Source organism: Mus caroli, unplaced genomic scaffold (assembly GCF_978045245.1).
Source record: "Mus caroli unplaced genomic scaffold, Mus_caroli_1 scaffold_4, whole genome shotgun sequence".
Taxonomy (NCBI): domain Eukaryota; kingdom Metazoa; phylum Chordata; class Mammalia; order Rodentia; family Muridae; genus Mus; species Mus caroli.
The window spans coordinates 15,076,916-15,093,357 of record NW_028227259.1 but is presented as its reverse complement, the minus strand read 5'-3'; the positions used below and the strand labels follow the sequence as shown (position 1 = coordinate 15,093,357).

At 37.0% G+C, this 16,442-nt stretch overlaps 1 protein-coding gene across 1 annotated transcript in view; it reads left to right on the top strand.

Moving 5' to 3' along the window:
• Positions 1-16,442, top strand: part of Sema3e (semaphorin 3E) — a 220,667-nt gene that overhangs the window by 8,383 nt on the left and 195,842 nt on the right. The window lies entirely within an intron of this gene.

Below are 16,442 nucleotides of genomic sequence, written 5' to 3'. Positions count from 1 at the left end.
TGATGGACCTCCCTGTGTGCTTGATTTCTCCAGAACCTTTAAAACCTGCACACCTGGGACACAGCATGCTCTACTGGGACATGGACAGATTCATGATTTTTAAGTTTCTGGATCTGAACTCACAGTACATCTTATTTATGCTTCGTTATTCTTGTAAGTCACCGAGCTGAGCCCTCTCTGAGTCTTATTTTCCTCAGCCTCAAAAAGAAGCTAATGGAAATGTTCTGTGCCTTGAGATCCTTGCAGAAAAATGTATCCCAGCATAGAGATACAACTTGATATTGTGGCCTTTATACTGCTCCTTAGTTTACATGATTTTAAATGTCTTTAAGCTACTTGAAGTAGGGAGACTATTTTGTGATGCAGTTGTATAGTGAATAAAATTACTTCTTCAAGTCATTTTTGAAACCTGCAGTTATTGAGCAGTTGGTTACTATGGTGGTTTTGTTGGTTTTCAAACAAAACCCTTTTTAATTTAGTTAGCTTCCATCCTCTGGTCAAATAAAAGCCAACTTGATTTAAGACTATTACTAAATATAGTATTTTTTTGTTTGTTGTTGGTTATTTATTTATTTATTTATTTATTTTGTGACAGGGTTTCTCTGGGTAGCCCTGGCTGTCCTGCAACTCACTCTGTAGACCAGGCTGGCCTTGAACCACAGAGATCCACCTGCCTCTGTCTCGTGAGTGCTGGGATCAAAGGCGTGAGCCATGACACCAAGCTAGTATCTTACTATCCAAATTGTTGGGTTGGTCATGATAAACACACTCATAGAAAAGCTGAGCTATCATACTGTTCCCTGATCATTTTTAATTAAACATGGTGTGTATGCATTTATTGGTCACAGGGTAATATATAAATACGTTTTATTCATTATTGATGTTATAAATTGGGGGCACATATTGCTATATTAAGTTCAGAACTTTGGTCAGTTTTGGAGAAAGAAGCATTCTGAGAAATTCAAAAACATGTATATCACACAAAGACATGTTTTCCTGGACTAATGACAGCCAGTGTCATCACAATTTAATCCCTGTGCTCTGAATCTTGGTCTCTCACATTGGAAATTTAGAAATTTTTAACCATTCAAAAAAGGTGGATTCATTTAACAATAATACCTTATTCTGTGAATATTTGTTGAGCTTTATCAATGTTTTAGAGACTAAGCACGTGGCTAGGATTTTAGAATATAAGGGAACAGTTTTATTAATATAAATGATATACTGGATGGGATTCTGGAGGGAGTAAAGGGTTATCAGGTGAAAACTAAGGAAATCTAAGCACGGTATGGATTTTAGTTAGTAATTATTCATCAATGTTGATTCATTAGTTGCGATAATGTTACCATTAGGTAAATGTTATTAAATGGAAAGCTGGGTCTAAGCAGTATGGGAAACTTGTGTATCAGTGTATCAATTTCAAAATTAATATTTCTGTAAACCTAATATTATTCTAAGATAAAGTTTTCTGTCTGTTTGTCTGTCTGTCTGTCTGTCTCTCTCTCTCTCTCTCTCACACACACACACACACACACACACACACGCTCATACACAGAGAAGCACATACACAGAGAAGCACCACGTACATGCAGCCATGCATCAAACCCTATTCCCAGGAGGACTGAGATGTATTTGTAAAAAGACTTACAATGATAAAACAAGACAGTTTAATGTATTGAGTATTAAGATGGGGAGCTGGACCTTTGTCTGGATGACTAGTGGGTGGCAGCAGGTAAGAGTCAGTCACTGGCCTCAGTTTTCTAACTTCTAGCCCCTAGCTGTGCCCCCATAGTCATCCCAGTCTATCGAATGATTGTGCCAGAGACACACTCTTCTAGATGTCTACTTACCTATTTTCTCATTTGTACGTTTACCACACACACAAGTATCACCTATGCCATTTGCTCAATCACCCCCTCCCAATACACACACACACACACACACACACACATACCATTTCTGTGAAAATTTGAGAAATTTTCATTTACTTAGTATGAGGGATATATAATTAATGAAAATTCAGGTAGATTTGGATATTTAAAAAAGACTTTAGTTACATTTATGTATGTGTGTACGTATGTATGTATATACAAGTATGTGGTCTTATGTGCCATGACCTGTGTGTAGAGATCAGAGGACAAATTAGGGGAGCTAAGATTCTCCTTCTATAATGTGCTCCTGGGAATCCTACTCAAGTTATTAATGTTGGCCACCTGTATTCCTGGAGCAACCTTGCTTTACAGCTTGGTAGCAGTTTTTATTCTTTAGTTTGTCTCTAATAAATGTTAGCTATGTAATATGATTTATTACATATTGTAATATCTATGATATAATTGCTCTACAAAATGTCATTAATTTTATCTATTTGATTTTTTTTTTGGCTGGATGTCACTTATAAATATGTTCATATTAGACATCACAGAAAATGAAATGATTCAGCTCAGGAGCACATCAGTGAAAGGAAAGATAGGAAAATTTACCTTTCACTCCTTCTTCAAAAGGGTCTCTATTTCAGAAGTTCTGAAAAGGATCCCAAGTGCTTTGAAACAATCCAGAATACACTAAGAAGCCGATATCTGAGGAGTGCACCGAAGCAGTCTGAGGCACATGGGGGCTACACAAGTGATTCCTTCAGCGGCCCATCAGCTCTCATTTGATCCAGTGACCATCTCCCAATTCCAATACAACATCTTGTTGATTCCCACACTGATAAATCCTGACGAAACAGACACAAAGAATCAATTAAAAAGCCGGGCAGTGGTGGTGCACACCTTTAATCCCAGCATTTGAGAGGCAGAGGCAGGCGGATTTCTGAGTTTGAGGCCAGCCTGGTCTACAAAGTGAGTTTCCAGGACAGCCAGGGCTACACCGAGAAATTCTGTCTCGAAAATCTAAATTAAAAAAAAAAAAAAAAAGGAGAGGGAGAGAGATGGCTCAATGGTTAAGAGCACCGGCTGCTTTTCTAACAGTCATGAGTTCAATTCCCAGCAACCACATGGTGACTTACAACCATCTGTAATGGGATTTGCTGCCCTCTTGTGGTGTGCCAAAGACAGTGTGCTCATATACATAAGATGGATAAATGAATCATTAAAAAAAGAAAGAACGAAAGAAAGAAAGAAAGAAAGAAAGAAAGAAAGAAAGAAAGAAAGAAAGAAACAATAAAAGAGCCCGTGACTTCAGCTCAGGAGAAGTCACTGGAAACAAACAGTGACAAAACAGGGAGAGGGAAGAGAGGGAAGAGAGAGCTAGGTAGAAATGGAAACCTGAGTAATAACTGCTGGATTGAAAACCTAATAACAAATCTCAAAGAATGGCAGGAAGAAGAAAATATTATTATTTAGGCAATTGTAATTCCATTTAACAGAAATAAATTTTATCCCCCATCATATCTCTCACAGACAAAGGTTATAGATTGGGCATAGCTTTTGAGAGATTTTCTTTTTTGCCATTTTTTTTCTCTCCCTCTACAATGTGTATACCCAAATTGAAATCAGATGTATCATCAGGATTGACAAAGACTTTTCATATTTGAAGGGGAAAAAAAAGACAATGATTTAAATCTTAAGAATAAGTAAAATTGAAAAATAATAAAAATAAGAAATAAACTGGGGAAATTCATATCAACATCTTTAGGCTAAAATGGAAATACTTGCTTAGAAAGACATCAGATACGTTTTTAGTGCTGTAAAATAAATGCTATACTAGGATTTTTATTATGTGCAGTTTTGTTTGAGTGTACACAATTATTTTTACTAGACAACTGCATCTCTGCATTAGTCAACATGTAATACCCCACCATATGTGGTCCTGGATGAGCGATGCTCTTTTGCCTTTTACCTCTCATTTATTTCCACTGGATCATTAGAACAAACCTTGGTGTAGCTTACTGTTGAATGTCTGCATGGTGATCAGTAATGGACTGGGAGTTGCTATTGGATTAGTTCTGTGAGGGGTGGGGAAAGCTCTGGCCAGCAAATGCCCTCCTGGGTATGCCCCTGAGGATGCTTTGTCAGTACTGCAATTTGTTGTAACGTCATTGTAGCATCCTGCTCCTCAGCCCACCCGCACCCCACCTCCCAAATTTCCATTCATACTGCTAGCCACCGAAATTGCCCTTTGTCTTCCCAGCCTGCTTGCCTACTTTACAAATAAGCCCAGCTGCTCCTCAGCAGGTTGTTTACTCCTACTCCCCCGTCGTCCTGCTCTCCAGGAGGATGGCAGCCAGGGCAAAGAGTAACAGCTGGGCTGGGCTTACTCTGGCATCCAAGTAATTTGGGGTGGGTCCATTCCTAACTATTTCATTCAGATTTATAATCTTTCCTTCTGTTGATCATTACAGAACAGATAAATGATATTTTTCTAAATATCATCTGCCAATATATCTATCCATTCAAGACAGAAAAATTACACTACTTTACCGATAGTTCTCTTCATTCCTTTTAAAGACTATTTAGAAAACAAATGAGGGGAAATGTATTAGTGTGACTTTTAGACATAATATACAGCAGTTGTTTCATTGGTTGGATAAGGATTAACTGAAAGAATTTTTAATGTCTTCAGAATAGGACTTGACACATAGTAATTGCTAAGTTGGTATTTAATAGGAAGGAAACAAAATGGGTGAAGGGAGTGAAGAAGAGAGGAAAGGAGGGATGAAGGGAGAAAAACAGGGAGGATCTCCAGGGGAGGGAAGAGAGAGAGGGAAGAGAGAGCTAGGTAGAAATGGAAAGCTGAGTAATAACTGCTGGATTGAAAACCTAATTGTACTCGGGTGATTAAAACCAGTATGATATATTTAACGTTTTCTTTATCTACTTCAAAAGTAAAGTAAAATAAAATAAAATCACCAGTGGAAAAAAGGTATTGATTTAGGAAAGATTTTGAAAATTCCCTGTCTGCAGCCACTCAATAATGATCAGGTGCCCACACACCTGCTATTTGTACTTATTCAGTGTAGCTCTTAATAGTCTAGTGAAAAGAAAACAATTGCCAACATAGTCTCAAATGTGAATTATTGCCTCTTTGTTCATGTCACTCCATCTGATATTATCCTTTAATGTCTCCAGGACATGAGTCTTGCTGGACTGACAAATATTTAAAGGTGCTTGCCGTGGCCTTCTTTCTTTGGAGACTTCAGACATTGCCGTGCTCTGGTCCTGTTCCTGTTTGCCACTGTTCCTCTTCACCATAATTCCTCACCCAGTGAGGCCTGTCTTGCTCACAGGAGAGTCAGGCTTTTTAATCAGCAAGCTTTATTTGTCAAGGCCACCTGGAGTTGACATGCCTTCCTTGTCAAATATGCTTTCTGTTCATTTGCATTGAGATGGCTTTCAGCCCTTCTGAGAGCTTTGCTTAGCCCCAATAAAGCCAGCCTCTTTCTTTGTTATTTATTTTATTTTACACGTGTGGTTTCTTCATTGAAGTTAAGGAAAGCTCTCTTCTATTCTTGTCAGTCTGTGTCGATCCTAAGCAGCATGACAGCACACGGTTGTGCTCCCAAGGAAGGACATGAACTTGAGCCAGAGATCCTTCATCAAAATTCTATGTTTGCCTTAATTTGCTTAGCATCAGTTTCTACATTTATTATCTTCAGAAAGTTAGAAATGACAAGGCTTGCACTAGTTATAAAAATGCTTTTAAAATTATTTTCTCTAATATAAAATACGCTGATCATTGGCTCTATCTAAATACCAGTAATTGGAAAGAGATTTAAGAGATTTTTTTTTCCACTAGATTATGTAGCATGTGTGCTTTTGGTGTTTATGGAATATGGACCAATAAATACCATTGCTTCCTGAAATAGATATTGTAAATTTATATAATTATAGTTAATGAAATATGAATTTGAGATTTCTTAATACGGAGGCACAGATTCTTTCTTCATAGCTAAAATAAACAGGAGACTTTGAAAATGTCTGAACAAATTTTTATGTAAAAGGAATCTGGAATGGTCACCACACCAGAATGGCAGAATTAAAATACCACCATGGCTGTGATTGCTTAATTTCATAACTTTAATTTGCTGTCGTTTTGTAGATTTGCCAGTCTCTCTGAGTATGCATAGCAAGTCCTGTGTTGTAAAAAAGAGGCATGTAATTTTTTTTTCAAAAAAAACCCCCAAAAACCCAAGTTTTTATTAACTCCTTGTAATTCAGACAGGAAGCTAAAGGAGACCATTCTTGAGAAGATTTTACGTGTGTAAAGTACTCTTGATTGCTTCTCAGTTAAAAAAAAAGTCTTGTGTAACCCAATTTCCTTGTAGTTTTGATTCATTTTTTTCCTTATAATAATTGGATCCACCTAATGCAGAGTTTTTAATGTTAGTAGTCTATGTATGTAGTTTTCTTTGTTTTAATATACAGGAACAATGCCACAGGACTATTGTATGAATAGTCAATTATTGCCATGATAATGTAGATTTCACATAACTATGTGTTCTCATCATCATACTGTCATTTTTTTAAAAAAAGATTTATTTTATGTATATGAGTACACTGTAGCTGTCTTAAGACACACCAGAAGAGGGCATCGGATCTCATTACAGATGGTTGTGAGCCACCATGTGGTTGCTGGGAATTGAACTCAGAGCCTCTGGAAGAGCAATCAGTGCCCTTAACTGTTGAGCCATCTCTCCATACCCTGTCATTTTTATATTAAGAAATTAGTGAGAGAGTTTCAAATTCTATGTTGTGATAAAAAAAAAAACGGAACATATCATAAGACAGACACCCATGTGCAATATTCCCATCTTTTCTTCAGAAGTTGGAGTTTATACTAACACTAAGTTTTTAAGCTGTCTTCAGACTATTTACAGTTAGTTCTGCCCTACAAGTTCTATGCATTGATGAAAAGACAGCCTTTGCTGCTGCTTCTACATCACTTAATGTGGCAGCCATATAAGTTTGAGGAAGTGGAAAAAGTAATCACACACATTCATATTATTATAAAAATGGTTGCTCTTCTTAATATACTATAATTTATGCATGCATTTGTATTATTATGGACCATTTAAGTTGTTCTATTTTTTTTCTTGCAGTATAAATACCCTTATGTTCTTATTTGCTTATCTCCTAACATCTAACCTATTATCAGCTGAAATGATGCTTTTGCCCTGTCCCGGTATAAATTTAGAATAATATTTATCCATGTTTTTATCCAAATATCACCTCAGGCACTTTAATATGCCTACATTCTATAAGCAAAATGTATTCAAGGGTCAATGCTAAGTATATGCCAGCTTTGATTTATGTGGGTATTAAATACAACCCATAAATATATCAAGGTTAGTGAGGAAAATTATCTTGCAAAATATTGCATTGCATTCATCATCTGGACTATTTTCAGTACAGGAGTCTGCAGAAATTCTTACAGAATGCAGAACAAAGGCTACATGTCCATTATTCATTTTATCCATCATAAGCTGTGCGGGTGATGGGGGAGCTACTTTCCTCACCGCTGGGATATCTTGTTGGGCCACTTGTTCATAGGCTTTATATTGGCTTAGGGTTCCCTTGGCATCTTGCATAACTCTTTATAGTATCATGACAGTTTTCAGCGTAGAAGCTTCCAGGCCAGTTCCAGCTGGGGTCCTCCAAGTCCTGTGTTCAAAGTATGACATGTTCAGAGTAGGCTTTCCATTAATTTCTGGGAGGTAACCATTGGCAGCAGCAATGGAGAGAAATTGCTCATGCTTGACACTGTTTTGTGTTTGCTTCTTGATAGTCTATTGCTCTTGGGAGGAGTATTATCACATTGGGTAACAAAACCCCACTTAAACTATTTTCACATGCATATATATGTATATATATGTACATATATATATTAGCACATGTACTCATATATAGATACATATATATGGTAATGTTATAAAAATAATGTTTCCTTGTGGCATTTTCAAACACCCATGTGTTAGTCCCTTTCTTCTTGATCCCCTTTTACCATTTAAAACCTCTCTTCCCCATTTTCCCTTTTTCCCTTTGTAGCACCCATGTAATATCTTCTTTCTAAAGCTCCTTCTCCTGCATGGGTCTGTTAGACCTTTCTGTGCCTGCTGTTACTCTGTGGTGCATGCTCCCAGTTGAGGATTTAGAGCTAGGAACTGCAGATAAATGCGAGCACGTGACATCTGTCTTTCTGAGTCTGGATCACATGACTCTGTGTTTTCTAGTCCCATCCATTTATCTGACAATTTTATGATTATATTTTTTCTTTATAGATGAAACAGTATTTCATTGTGAATGTGTACCACATTTTCACTATTTAGTCATCTGTTGAAAGGCATTTAGGTTGTTGCAATTTTCTGGCTATTGTGAATGAACTGGCAATGTACAGAACTGAGCAAGTAGCTCTGTAGCAGGATGCCAGGGAACCGTAGAGCTGGGAGTACAGGAGATCTACTCTGAGTGTTTTGAAAATTTCCTACAGATTTCTAAAACAGCTGCAGTAGTTTCAATCCTACGAACAGTGAAGAGAATTCCCTTTTCCTTGAACCTTGACCAACATTGTTATTAGATGTCTTCTCTCTTTTTAGCCATTACAATTGAGGTAAGATGAAATTTCAAAGTTATTTCAGTTTGTATTTGAATAATTATGAAGGATTATGAACACTTTCAAAGATATCCCCTTCGCCATTTTAATTTCTGCTTCTGAGAGCTCTCTGTTCACATCCTTAGCACACATTTTAATTGAATCATTGCATATAAATACTTTTCATAAATTTTATCATTATTTTTATTCATCTATGGGAAGAAGCTTATGAATTGTTTTTACTTTCTCTTTAATATATAGTTGTACTGGATTTTACTAATATTTATAATTAGAATGATAAAAAATCATTTTACTTTTATTTTAAAAGTCAGAGAGTCACAGGCCAACTTGCCTTCCTTTAGCTGACTCTAAGTCAGTGTATTCAGAATTGGATGTTATTTTCTACGATGATCATCTGTCCCTTCCTTTTTGTGGTCTACGAACTGCACATGGATTAACCCAGCTGGTCCAGTCCCACAGGAACTGAGGATAATTAATCTCCATCTCCTTCTTCCTATCTCCTGCCACCAACAGTCCATCTGTTCATGGAGAGTGAGATGGCCATACAGGTGGCTACTGCATTGTTTTTCAAGTCTCTTTCTAGCTTTCGAGTTCCATCAATGGTTTGGAAGGTGAGCATTATAGCAGTTGTTTCATGATTGATATTGTCCTTACCAGTAAGTGACTCTTCTTTGCATAGCATAAGCAAAGTGATTATTAAAAATTCAAACCATTTCTGCTTCCATTCCTCAAAATAACACTAATGGAAGAATGCATAATGCAGTTTTAGAAAGATGTATACTTGGCATGATTATGCTGTGCTCTTTAAGATTCAAGAACTTTCCTTCTTGTCATATTTTCGAACAGTTCATTTGGTTTGATATTTAGACAGGGTCTCATTCAGTTGCTATGGCAGTTTCTCAAACTCAAAGGCAAACAAAAAACAAAAACAAACAAGCAAACAAACAAACAAACAAACAAAAAACCCTCCTGTATTCAGACATCAAGTAGCTGAGATGATATTATATGCTACTATAACTAACTTGCTATGCATTTTTACAGTCTCATTTTCTGGTGATACCGAACTCTTGACTACTCTTGAGATCTGTCAAGCATTCCTTGCCTACATGTCTCTGTTTTTTCTGCCTTTGCTCCTTAAAATGCCTTTTTTTGTGTGTGTGGGAGGGGGATTGAGACAGGGTTTCTCTGTGTAGCCCTGGCTGTCCTGGAACTCACTCTGTAGACCAGGCTGGCCTCGAACTCAGAAATCTGCCTGCCTCTGCCTCCCAAGTGCTGGGATTAAAGACCACCACTGCCTGGCTTAAGATGCCTCTTGCTTTTCTTCATACACTTCCTGGTCACTATGCTATATATTACCACCTTCTTATCATTTCACCTTGATGTAGACATACCAGTGCTCATTGTACCTCTGTACTGTTCTTTGTAAAATGAAAACGGCTTTGTAGTCATGTTTACCTAGTCTTCCTTAAGCAGCAATCCAATCTTCTTTGCATACTATAAGCAGAGGGTTTATTAAAAATTCAAACCATTCTGCTTCTATTCCTCAAAGTAACACTAATGGAAGAATACATAATGCAGGGTTAGAGAAATGCCCTAGAGTAAACTCGCCAGGTATAGGGACAGTATTTTATTCACGGTACATTACAGCACTTATTAGAAGACCTATGAGAATCAGGCGGTGGTGGCTCACACCTTTAATCCCAGCACTTGGGAGGCAGAGGCAGGCGGATTTCTGAGTTTGAGGCCAGCCTGATCTACAAAGTGAGTTCCAGAACAGCCAGGGCTACACAGAGAAACCTTGTCTTGGAAAAAAAAAAAAAAGACCTATGAGAAGCAGCCATGTAATAAACACATAAAGTCAGTGAGTTAGCTGTGCAGGGCTAACTGGCCTTTCAATTCTATACAAGAAACATGTGGAGAAGTATCCACATTTTACACAAAAGAATCTTTTCTCTAGCTCAGGAGATAAACAGCCTATTCATAAATAGCTCCAGAATTACCCACAGTTATGTGCCCATATACTTAATCATCTCTAGGTTGATGTGACGTTTTCCTTGCTGTGAATGAGTACCTTTCCAGCATTACTTTGTGTGAATTCCAGACTTTACTCTGTCTGAGTTCCCGATCAATATCTTTGGCAAAAGCTAGTATGTAAAGCAAGCTTGTGAAAGCCATCAGTGGTTTACAATTTCCTCTTTCATAAAATCATTTAGTTACTAATATATTCAAATTATAAATTCCATAAATGAAATGGAAGCTATTTATACTCTGTGATTTGATTATGGAAGAATATTTTGAGGGTTAGCTTTATCACTCTATAGTTAGCTGCTTTAGAGCTTATATTAACCTTCATATATGAAATGGAAATAAGCATTCTCCAAGGAGGGCTATTAAATTTCCTCTTTTAGAGTGAGCATTATACAGCAGCCTAAAGCATTAAGAATATGAAGGAAGATTATAATGACCACCAAATATTTTAAATTCTAAAATATATTTACACATTGTGTTTTTTATTGAATTTATTCAATTTATTTATTTATTTTATTGAAAAGAATGATTCTTAAGATATGTTAAAATTTTAGCCACATTAATTATTAAAACAGACAAAGTGTATTATTGGTTAGAGTCTTTGAAGACTATTTCTTGGCATGGGTGGGATCTCTTGCCCAACCAAGAGGGAGATTCTAAATCTGAGTTTCCATCATTTCAATAATTATAGTCAGCTGGGGTGAATTCTACCTGCTAATTGTATATGAGTCTATCTCCTTATTTTGTGAGAAATGGGTTAAATGTTTAAAAAAAATGTCAAAATGGGGTGTCCATTATGATGACTAATTATAGAAGTCTTTGATTATTACAGTGATCTAACCAAGGTAAACCATCATTAGATATCTTTTTAAAACTATGTGTACTTTTTTCCTTGCCTTTCCTATTTTTTTTATAAGGAAACTCTTCATCAAAAGAATTTTATGCGGGTTATGCAGTATTTGACCTAATGTTTTCCAAGGCAGTATTTAACCCCCCAGGACTCAAGTGCCTTTCTCCTTTTCTTTGTCAGGCTGATCTTCTAGTCAACCTTTAAGCAGGGTTTCTTAGAAGCTCTTCTGGTGATAAAAATGGTTACATTTAGTGCTTACATGTAGTGGCTCAGTTTGCTGCTGCTTGCATCATCCTATAGCTAAAACTGATTCCTTAAGATGTGGTTGCTCAGATGTGGTGGCCCACACCTTTAAGCCCAGCACTCGGGAGGCAGAGGCAGGTAAATTTCTGAGTTCGAGGTCAGCCTGGTCTACAAAGTGAGTTCCAGGACAGCCAGGGCTACACAGAGAAAACCTGTCTCAGGAAAAAGAAAAAAAAAAAAAAAAAGATGTGGTTGCTCCTGGAGAGCAGATGCACATGTACTCCAGTGATGCCATATGGCTAGAGCCTGTGGTTGAGCAGTGGAAGAAGTAAGGTAGGACAGGAGGTTGGAGGGGAGGTCGGAGGTGGGAGAGAAAGGAGGGTAGATAGAGACCACCATGGACCAGAATAACATGGTGAGGAGAAACAGCAAGTAACAAGGGGCTTTATAACTGAGGGAAAAGTTAGAATTGCCTAATATTTGGCTTATAAATAAAATATCTGGATTGTGTGTGTGTGTGTTTTTAATATGGACTTATTAGAATACTAATTCCAACAACAGTTACAGAGTCTGGAGAGAGAGAGAGAGTCTATGATAGCTTAGTACTGACTTCTGGTTTGTCTAGAAAATCTCACAGAACAAATCATTTGTGATATTTAACTTAGCCCCTTTGTGTTTGCCATTGAGATCTAGTTCCCCTAGCACTGTATAGCCCATGCATAGTAATGGAAGAACTCCTTCACGTTTGATATGATGTGACTTTAATGTGGATGAGTGTGGTAGATCTGTTCAAATCTTTCCCCTCTGTTTTAAAAATAATAATAATAAAAGGAAGGAAGTAGAAAAGTAATAACAGCATTAGGCTAATCTTCTGCTACTCCTTTTCCAAAACTCAAATATCTGTCTTTTCTTCCCGAGTTCCAGTGGCGGCTCTATTTGTCTATAGCTAGCACCCATTGAGCTCAACTTTTGTCAAACTCAAGCTTTCTATATTTTTCTTTTACACTATTTCCAGGTCCCTAGATGACATACTTTCCTCTCAGTAAAGAATCCACAGAACCTTTCACAAGAATTGAATGCTATATTTAAATGATATAATTAGAATATTTGTATTCAAATATGACTATTTTGAAGAGTCAACATTAATGGTAAAAATTAAGGATAATTAGGTAAAACTTTAGGCTGCTTGAAAAATACAGCATACACAGTAGCCACAGATGCATTTGAACAAGGGCAATGTCCACCTCACCTCAGCTGTAGCTTATTGGCTGTGGTGTGGTAACTGCTGTTGCAGTATTGTCTAAGTGTGTCAGGGCAGGAACTGTGCCTGGTCCTTTGTTTTTCCCCCTTGGACTGTAATGCTTTCTTTTATGTAAGATGTGTGTTTAGAAAGCTTGTGTTGATTCAACCAAAATTACTTTAACAGCACAACACTGGAACGTTCCTTACATTCCTGAATCTTCTCATGTTTCATGGGGTATCATTGTTAATAACTTTTCTGTCTTTTGGAAGTTAGTATGGTTTTGTGGCTTGCTTTGACCAATTGAATGGAAACAAAACTGATAACCAAATTTAATGACTACCTCTCTAAACATAACTCGGGGGCCTTATTGTTTAAAGAGTTATTGTTAATTCCCTTTTTCCTACACCTATAGACAGTTTCAAACCCACGGGCCTAGAATGAATCTTTCCTGCTGCGTCTGGACTTACTGGTAAGGCAGGATTCCCTTGAATACCTCTTTGGATATATCAAATAAGATACATATAGACATGTGTTTGAAACTATTAAGGGTCTGTTTTGTTTTGTTTTGTTTTGTTTTTCTGCCATAAAGTGTCCCCTCTTGACTGACAACTGGCAACACACTTGTTCAGGAAGACAATATTTTGACAATTAAACACGACCAAGCAAATTATTTTCTCGGCACACAGATAACTTATGTTAGGTGCTACTCTGCATAATTGATGGTCTCACACCAACTTTCCTACTCTGGAATGTGTCAGGATTCTTCCTAAAGGGGAGAAGCACAGCAGATGTTTAAACAGGAAAGCTGCTGCTGGCTGGCTGTCCACAGTGCTGAATCTGGAAGAAAGTCTCGCTGCTACCCCACCCCCCTTCTTTACTTTCTATCATTATTTATTTATCTTTCTGATTCCACGGAATGTGAGGAGTCAGATTTACCTACATGATCTCTTTTTTTAAAGTTTCAAACTCTCATTTGAAGCATTACACAGGGCTGTTGTGTGTTTCTTCGTAGGAGATTGCTGATTTAGCACACCCTCCTGAATTCTTCCCCTGCAGCAACTAATAAACAAACCAAAAGCAAAACAAAAAGCTTCAGTAGGGAGGGAAGCCCTGAACTGTGCAATTAACTTCATATGTAGTAGTTATGATGTAAATCCTTTGGGACTTAGCAAGCACTACCATTTTTTTTTTCCTGTGAACAAAAAACCCCCCTGCCAGGTAGAAGAAGTGACCCTCCTCACTTCCTCCTTACTTATTCTTACTTCCTCCTCAGTTCCCTCCTCACTTCCTTCTCACTTCCTCCTCACTTCCTCCTCACTTCCTCCTCACTTCCCGATCACTTTCATTTGTCTGTCTCATATTCTTCTATTTTGCTTAGAGAGTCAGTCGATGGTGGTTACCAACTTCTTTTGTTCTTTATTTTAATATATGAATATTTTGTATCTCAAATTCTCTACAAGATATCTTTATCACACCCTTAGATTCTTTTCTTTTAAAAATAGTACAGTTGCTTTATGTTTTTAATGGAAATCAGTAGGAAACTAAGGTGAACTATTTAGGTTCAGGAGTAACAGAAGAAGTTGTCTTTAGCATACAGAATTCTCTTTAAGCTATGTTAAGTTAAACGAACGGACTTGTAGACTTTGTTTCTGTCATCTTCTGAACTACTGATTTTATGTTTAAGAAATTCTTGCCTAAATTTAACTGCTTGGTGTTAGGACTAAAAAATTTTGTTCTAAATAGTTGAAATAGGGACTGTAGATGACAAAAAAATAATTATCATAGAAAACTACTGATATTCTTAAGGCAAAAGCATTGCTAATCGTATTCGTCTGATTATTTTTAGACCTGAATGCTTGTTTTCATGTTACTATAAGCCTGTTATCTATGCAGATGGTAAATAGGGCTCTTGTTGGTTCAGTGTTGGATGAAACGAGTAAAGAAAGAGTACTTTATAAAACAGTAACCGGTTCATATTGTATTGTGGTTTTACAGTGGTTTACTTAAAACAGTGCATTATTGTTAGGCTTGTGGTTAGCTTTCATAATGTTTCATTCAGAAACGAGAATTGATCATTCTTTCCTATGTATTATTTCTGTATATCATTAGTTATCTTCCTTTATGTTATTTTCTTGTTACGAGGAAGGCAGGCTGGGTGAAACACAGTCAGTGGATACAGAGAAAGGACAACAGTCTCCATTGCTTTCAGAGTAGAGACGTTTCTGATATTAGGTCACACTCCCCATCTGAGTAAAAGGAATCATCAGTAAACATCTCTTCTGTTGTCAGAGCTTTAAATGATCAATGCAAAACCATGCCACATTTATTATTCACTCATCAACTTAAAAGAAGGTCAGTTGTTTAATGAAGACATGTAGCCAGCAGATGACATTGTCTTGTCTATACACTGAGTATAGTGGGTTCATAGGAGAAGGTTTTAAAAGACTGTTCACACTTAATATATCATAATGCCTTCTCCAGTGGTAGGGAGATTGCTCTTCGTTGTGTTTTTCTGAATGAAGCATTAAATATGGTAAATTTTTCAAGGATGGAGAACTCTTACTGATAAGGATATTGTGTGAACTCCAAAGCATTGAGTCTAAAGGCTTGGTTTGGGGGTTGGAGTGAACCTATTCTAAGCATTGAATCTAAAGGCTTGGTTTGGGGGTTGGAGTGAACCTGTCCTAAGCATTGAATCTAAAGGCTTTGTTTGGGGGTTGGAGTGAACTTGTCCTAAGCATTGAATCTAAAGGCTTGGTTTGGGGGTTGGAGTGAACCTGTCCTAAGCATTGAATCTAAAGGCTTGGTTTGGGGGTTGGAGTGAACCTGTCCTAAGCATTGAATCTAAAGGCTTGGTTTGGGGGTTGGAGTGAACCTGTCCTAGAAACAGGTGCTTATGTAGCTTACCAGTCCATGGGAACACTTGGAGCCCCCTGGTTGTTAACATTATGCAGATAAGGATTTAGCAGAACAAACCAATATTATCCAATCTTACTCTTAGTATTAGAAAGGCACTGGGGATTGAGGGAGGGTATTTTGCTTGCCTAGTTTTCTGGTTAATTGAAGTAGAGATATATATAGCTGTGTCACCTCCAGGATGGACTGTGTTTCACAGTAGTACCTGTGTTTTAGTCTGTTCAGGGTTGTTCTTTGAATTAAACATTACATTTAATGCTTGAATTACAGAGCCAGACATATCACAACCTTAAAATTGTATATATTTACCAAGAGCACGAAAGCATAGTTAAGGAAATGTTTAAAAAATTTTTATGTTTAAGAAATTCTTGCATAAATTTAACTGCTTGGTGTTAGGACTAAAAATTTTTTTTCTAAATAGTTGAAATAGGGACTGTAGATGACAATTTCTCCTCCCTTCCTTTCTTTCATCTCCATCCCCATCTAGTTTCGTCTCTTACTTTATTTTTTGAATAGTACTCAGAGTGAAATAAAATATTTATTATTATTATTATTATTAGCAGTAGTAGTAGTAGTAGTAAGGATTTATTTATTTATTTATATGAGTACACT